Consider the following 8041-nt stretch of genomic DNA (forward strand, 5'->3'; position numbering starts at 1 on the left):
GGGCATGGTGGCGCATGCCTATAGTCCCAGCTACTCGGGAGGCTGAGGCAGGAGGATCGCTTGAGCACAGGAGTTGGAGGTTGCTGTGAGCTAGGCTGACGCCACGGCACTCTAGCCCGGGCAACAGAGACTCTGTCTCAAAATAAATAAATAAATAAATAAATAAATACTTGACATGAAATATTTTAAGTATCAAAAATATTTGGAATTTGCTCTACATGCCTCTCATGAAAACTGAAGAAAAAAAATTTTTAAAAATGAAGAAAAAAAATTTTTTAAAAAAGAAAAAAATATTTGGAAGTTTTCATTCTTACATGAACATGAAGCATATGAAATGGAATGATTTTTACTAAGCCTCTTCTTATACTATATATCCTGGGTTTTTTTGTCAATAAAGTTCTAGTTCTGTAAATGAGAATGCAAAGCCAATATCCTGACTTCTTGGATGCAGTTGAACTCTTGGCTCTGACAGCTAGCAAATTGGGGACTTTTTAAAATCTGAGTTAGCTACTGGCAAAAATTCAGAATCGGGTGCATTTATTTCCTGCGTCCCAGAAAATGATTTCGCAGGACCAGAACATTTTCACATTGCTGAGCACTGCAATGCTCAGTGCTGGGAATGCTGGGAAAATATGCGTTTATTATTGTTGAAAGGAGCATTGTTTCTATTGCTGACATCTTCATAGTTCCCCTCAACCAAACTGGGTTTATTGCTTAAGCTTTCTGCTTTCTCTGAGAAGTTATTCACTGAAGCAGTTTATCATGGTGAACTATATAAGTGTAGAAGGAAATCAATAAGGGAAAAACTGGAAGCTCATCCAAGATGGCTCCATCATTCTGATGGGTATCTATAGTACATATTAGGAAACAAATATCTAGGGGGGAATGTCTTGGGTTGAAGCAACAGCACCATCTTTCAGCACTTAGCAATTACCAATAGTCATCACCAAGCTGATCACAAGCTTATGAAACCAGGACCTTCAAAATGGGAAAAGCAAATCTTGGCCAAGAACAGCAAGAGAAAATTGTAGACAAACTTACATTAAAGAAAGAACTGATGTGGGATCACATGGTGTGTAAGTTGGATGTCTAGCCAACTGTATTGGCAAACTTTCCCTAGAATGATATGAACTAATACTCTGGAGTGAAGAAAATGGAAAGTATCTCATAATTTTGAATTTCATTAATGGAATTTAAAAATGTAATATTAATCTACTCTATCCATGGATTCACCTATAAGAAGAGACAAACTTGATATCTGAAATTAACAACCCTTGTCTAACGTATGTGTTGTTCCTCTAGACAACATGGAGAAATGTTTTTAACACAGGACAATGACACTAATGAGAATAAAATCTTTATCCAACCAGAAAACATCAAAATGATTTTTTATCTTTTTATTTTTTTTGAGACAGAGTCTCACTCTGTCACCCGGGCTAGAGTGCCTAGCATCAGACAAACTCACAGCAACCTCAAATTCCTGGGCTCAAGTGATCCTCCTGCCTCAGCCTCCCCGAGTAGCTGGGACTACAGGCATGCACCACCATGCCCGGCTAATTTTTTCTATATATTTTTAGTTTACCAATTAATTTCTTTCTGTTTTTTAGTAGAGACAGGGTCTTGATCTTGCTCAGGCTGGATTCGAACTCCTGACCTTGAGCAATCAGCCTGCCTCGGCCTCCCAGAGTGCTAGGATTACAGGTGGGAGCCACAGCGCCTGGCACAAAATGATTTAATTCTTTATATCCATGTTGACACTCTAGTGATGCCTAGACGTGTGTTTCTTGGCTTACACATGGGTGGATGACTGTTAAGAATTCTTTCAAGATAATTTTAATGTCTAAGGCATTGCCCAAACACGGCAGCCCTGCTAGCTAAGGTGATCATTTATTTCTAAATTTTGCCTTAGTTCCTGTGATCCTGGTGTTCAAAACTTATTGCTGTAGTTAAACTGTATTCTGTAGGTAATGTATGTTTCACAATTTTCAAAAACAATGGAATAATCCTTTTGTGACTGTTTCTCTTATCAAAATAGATCAGAACTTCCAGGAAGATTTATATATTATATTGCATACTATATATATGTAACATATATAGCATAGGATATACTGTACATGTTTATATATTTAAAAATTTCTCATTTAAACAAAGATATTATCTTCATTTGCTGCCAGAATAGATGATTCATCTATTTTCTGTCAACGTTATGAAAGCAATAAAAAACTTACCTCGAATGATTTGATTAATGAAATGCAATGCAAGTGTCATGTAATTTTCTTAGTGTGCAAACAATGCAAGCTGTTAACTGACAGAAACTTTCCCACTTTGGAGTTCTGCCTCCAAATTTCTACCATAAAATTTGATTATGTAGGCGGAGTTGGCAGAGAATTCCATGATTAACCCCGAGGCTGCAAAGTCTAGAATCAGATGATGTGATTGAGTAAAGTGGGACTAGCAGCGTATCAAACAGTGGTGTGTTCTTCACTTCAGCATGGACAGATATATGGGCCCCTGCTGTCAAATGCTCCAATTTTTCAACAAGACAAGTGCAGGTTTTTGGCCGGGCGTGGTGGCTCACGCCTGTAATCCTAGCACTCTGGGAGGCTGAGGCAGGCAGATTGCTCCAGACCAGGAGTTCGAAACCAGCCTGAGCAAGAGCGAGACCCCGTCTCTACTATAAATAGAAAGAAACTAATTGACCAACTAATATATATAGAAAAAAAAATATTAGCCGGGCATGGTGGTGCATGCCTGTAGTCCCAGCTACTTGGGAGGCTGAGGCAGGAGGATCGCTTGAGCCCAGGAGTCTGAGGTTGCTGTGAGCTAGGCTGACGCCACAGCACTCACTCTAGCCTGGGCAACAAAGTGAGACTCTGTCTCAAAAACAAAACAAAACAAAACAAAAAAAGACAAGTGCAGGTTTTTCCGTGAAATCTCCTGGTTTTAACACACTCTTCCACATATTCGAATATTGAGCACCCACTCTGTGCCAAAAACTGTCTTAGGTCCCGATTGTGTCCAGTGAATACAACCAACAAAATTCCATCTTTCTGGGGCTTATATTCTCATCAGCAGTTTTTGGCTTGAGATCCAATTCAACCTCCCACCACCCACAGCGGAAGTCCCCTCTGCACTGCCTGGGCAGGTAGAATTTCAGGACCTACATACGTACTTCCAGGAGAAAGACACCCGCTCACAGCGGGACACAGTATGCTGCCCAGTTGTTAAATGTAAGGCTGGTGGCAGGGGGCCCCTCTCCCCTCCCTGGATCAAAAAGAAAAGGCTCACGAGACCAGACCCGCCAAGGACGACTGCCAGGCCCCGCTGAGAACAGACAACACCTGGATGTCCACCCAGATAAGAAAGTTTTTGGCTCCTGTATTCTGCAAATACCACCAGCCCCTCCTATTTCTCAATGACCATCCAAGGTCACAATGGAAAATCCCCAGCTCTTCCTGCCCAAAGTCCCTAGCCCAGTCCAAACAGTATAAAAGCCTGCACCCCCTCCAAATGGACAGGACTTCCCGGGGCCCCCCTCTCTTGGGACCCGCGAACGTCATCTGGGAACGCACAATAAAGCCACGTTGTTTAGCCCCCCCACCCCCTCCTTCTTTCACCGCCGGAAAACTTTACATTAAATTCTTCAGAAAGATCTTATGGTGAGCCCAGGTTTGCCTCCTTCCGCTTCTAGACTGGAAACTCCTCCAGGACAGGGAGGTTTTTTTTTTTGTTTTGTTTTGTTTGTTTTCCTAATCCCTGACTCTCCAAGCAGTGTTCTTGCTGACACAGGCACTTCACAAATGTTTGTCAGTTTACACCTGCAATTTCCCTGTGGCTACAAAATATAATTCTCACTTCTCTTTCACATAACAGCCTTTAAATACTGGAAAGCATGTTTCTGTCTTTGAATTGTAGCTGGAAGGGCCCCAATTTTATCAAACATTGGAGTGGGGTGGGTGGGTTTCCAGCCCTGTCACAACCTGGTCTTAGAGACACCCTTTGTGGAGACACAGACTCCCAGAAATGGAGTGATCGGTTCAGAGACGAGCAGGATTATACTACTTTTGTCTCAGGTGCTAGAACTGCTAGCAAGAGTGGCTCTGCACCCGGCCCTGGGCTGGGAATCCAGCCGTCACCACTTACTGGATGCCCGACTTTGGGTTATTCATCTGCTCTGGGCTTCAGTGTCTTCATCTGAAAAATGAAAGTGAGATTAGACTTATCAGATAGGTTGTTCATGAGAATTAAATGAACTGATACTTATAAAATACTTAGAACACTGTATGGCTCAGAGCAGCCAATGGATGGATGTTAGTTATCACTACTATTACGATCAATGCAGTCTAAGGATACTTAAATTATACAGCAGATTGTTACTGGCCCCAAATTATTATTATTATTTTTTGAGACAAGAGTCTCACCGTGGTGTCACCCTAACTCACAGCAACCTCAAACTCCTGGCTCAAGCGATCCTCCTGCCTCAGCCTCCCAAGTAGCTGACACTACATGCATGTGCCACCACGCCCAGCTAATTTCTTCTAGATATTTTCAGTTGGCCAATTAATTTCTTTCTATTTTTAGTAGAGATGGGGTCTCACTCTTGCTCAGGCTGGGGGTTTTGAACTCCTGACGTTGAGCAATCCTTCCTCCTCGTCCTTCCAGAGTGCTAGGATGACAGGCGTGAGCCACCTCACCTGGCCTATGGCCCCCAAAGTCTTTACCTCCCTTATATCCATGCCTTTTGTCATGCAATTTTGCATTTCCTTCCCGCTGAACCAGGGCATGCTTACTTATATTTTTGACCTTAGGCTTGCAAATGATGGGTAAAAAAACAGGGAGGAAAATGTTACCGAAACCTAGAAGAAAGAGACCCTCTTGAAGCAGTCAAGTTTGGCAAAGCTGTTACCTGTGCTATCACTAAAAATAGAAATTATACTTAACGAACTTAATGATCTGGGTTAAGATTTCCAGGCAATGTGTAGCCTGGTGCCACCTGGCTTTTTGTAGCTCTCTAAAATGAGAAGAGAAACATTTTAAAGAACAAATTATTCTGTTCCCAAATGGAATTTGGAAGAAATACAAAGGATCCTAACAGTCCTTTCAGCCGGCAAAGTGTTCTCATGTTCAGAAATGGCTTCCAGGCAAAGACCACATCCAGAGTGGGGCGGTGAGATCCTCTTTTGAAGACCTCATAAAGATAACAGTGCCTCCTAAGCCATCTCAGACACACAAATGGCCCTCAACGCGTCAAAGGCATGCCTGTAGACCCTCCCCAAAACCTCCTGGAAGCTTTAGGATGTTGTTCATCAGCCTCACAGGGAAATCAACATAGAAAAAAGACCATTTCCAACAGACTCATGCGTGGCTTTTGTGGAACAGGATGGATTGCGAATTGACACATGAGAAATTCACGGGTTTAAAAAGAATTATGTTAGGGGCAGGGCGAGGTGGCTCACGCCTGTCATCCAAGCACTCGGGGAGGCCGAGGAGGGAGGATCGCTCAAGGTCAGGAGTTTGAGACCAGCCTGAGCAAGAGTGAGACCCCATCTCTACTATAAATAGAAAGAAATTAATTGGCCAACTAAAAATATATAGAAAAAATTAGCCGGGCATGGTGGTGCGTGCCTGTAGTCCCAGCTACTTGGGAGGCTGAGGCAGGATTGCTTGAGCCCAGGAGTTGGAGGTTGCTGTGAGCTAGGCTGACGCCATGGCACTCTAGCCTGGGCAACACAGTGAGACTCCATCTCCAAAAAATAAAAATACAGGGATTACTTTAAATAAATTATTTAATTAAATTTAAAAAAATTAAAAGAATTATGCCAGTTTGGACAAAGATTGTACAAAAGGAGGCCTTTGGACCCCCAAATTTCCATGAGGGAACAGACTGAGAAAACTATTCAGCTGCAAACACGAGCCACCTTTATGAGAAGGATGAGTCAGGGCAGGGTTAAGAGCCTTGGAGAAAACCCCCAGGGAGAATACCTGGGCCCTAGGAGGAAAAGGGCCACAGGACGCTGGCTGGGCAAGAATTCAGAATTGCTATGGGCAAGTGACTGGGACCCGCCTTTCACTACCCCCACCCTTTTTTGATTGGGATGTCCAGAGTGGTGACGGTAGGCTCAACAGGCTACTGTATTAACTGGTCATTTAGGTTCACAAGTTCTTCAGACCGAGGGATGAGCAGCTTTAGCCAAGGAGCCTCACCCACACCTGGCCCTGATTAGATGACAAGCCCCGGACCTGGAGGTCTTAGAAAAAAGGGGTGAGCTTATTCCACACGAGAGGGATGTGAATGACTATAGCCAAAAGGCAGTCTGGAAAGATGATTTGCAACATTTTCCATCCCACGTGTTCTTTTTAAAATGTGACTAGGTGGGAAGTCCACGTGGCCACCCTTTCATAGGCAGTCTTGCGGAGAAGGCAGCGGTCCCCAACCTTTTTGGCACCAGGGACGGGTTTCATGGTGGATAATTTTTCCAGGGACTGTGGTTGGGGTATGGGGGGCGCTAGTGAGCAATGGGGAGCAGCTGTACATACATACAGATGAAGCCTCAGTCTACCCACGGCCCACCTCCCGCTGTGCGGCCTGGTTCCTAACAGGCCATGGGCCAGTACCAGCCCGTGACCCAGGGGTTGGGGACCACAGTGGCACAGGTCGAGGCTAGGTTATACATAAAAGACAAAGCAGCTTTCGACATGCTTGCTGGACACTCACGGTAGAGCCCTAAGTACTCTTTTATAAAGAGTATTTGGGCCGGATGCAGTGGCTCACGCCTATAATCTTAGCACTCTGGGAGGCCGAGACGGGAGGATCACTCAAGGTCAGGAGTTTGAGACCAGCATAAGCAAGAGCGAGACCCAGTCTCTACTATAAATGGAAAGAAATTAATTGGCCAACTAATATATATATATATATATATATATATATATATATATATATATATATATATATAAAAAAATATAATTAGCTGGGCATGGTGGCGCATGCCTGTAGTCCCAGTTACTGGGGAGGCTGAGGCAGGAGGATCGCTTGAGCCCAGGAGTTTGAGGTTGCTGTGAGCTAGGCTGACAGCCATGGCACTCTAGCTTGGGCAACAGAGTGAGACTCTGTCTCAAAAAAATAGAGTGTATGATTGCTCTGAGCACAGCATGCTGGGAGGAAGCCCAAACTAATCCACAGGGAGACAGAGATGGCACAGTCCTGGAATCAAATGAAGAGAGGCGCGTCCCGGCCAGGTCCCCGCTGCTCTAGGGCTCCTCTGCTGCAGCTTGGTCAGCACCTGACTGCAAACGCAAGGGACCCAGAGCCCAATCACTCCGCTGACTCCTTAATTCCCAACTCACAGCAAACTGAGAGATACTAAATGACCGCTGCTTTAAGCACTAGGTTCTGCCGATGATTTGCAGCAATAGTTAATTAAAACATGTTTCTGGTAGAAATTTAATATGGATAAGTATAATTCAGACGAGACCACAATTTCATTTTCGATGCACCTGAATCAGGAGCAAACATTAGGTCAGAAAGGAAGTACAGTTGTCCCTTGGCATCCACAGATTTGTTCCTGGACCCCCAAGGATACCAAAATCCATTGATGCTCAAGTCCCTTTTATAATACAGTGCAGTATTTGCATACAACCTACACACATCCTCCCATGTATTTTAAACCATCTCTAGATTATTTGTAATACCTAATATAATGTAAATGCTATATGAATAGTCATTATGCCGTATTGTAGAGAGCTGCCATCCCCAAGTTCCAAGCAGACTGGAAAGAACCTGCACAGGCACACACCCCACTGCTAACTGCACATTTGAAGGATCCAGGGTGTACATTCCCGGTGAGAATCCAACACCTAATGATCTGAGGTGGAGCCAAAGCCGGGACCCAACGCCCCTGCCCTCACCTGTCCCCCCCTCTGTCCGTGGAAAAACTGTCTTCCATGAAACCAGTCCCTGGTGTCAAAAAAGGTTGGGGTCCACTGGTTTAGACAATAAGGACAAGAAACCAAAGTCTGCGTGCATTCAGTAGAGGCAACCATC

The sequence above is a fragment of the Microcebus murinus genome, chromosome 26, assembly GCF_040939455.1.
Source record: "Microcebus murinus isolate Inina chromosome 26, M.murinus_Inina_mat1.0, whole genome shotgun sequence".
Lineage (NCBI taxonomy): Eukaryota > Metazoa > Chordata > Mammalia > Primates > Cheirogaleidae > Microcebus > Microcebus murinus.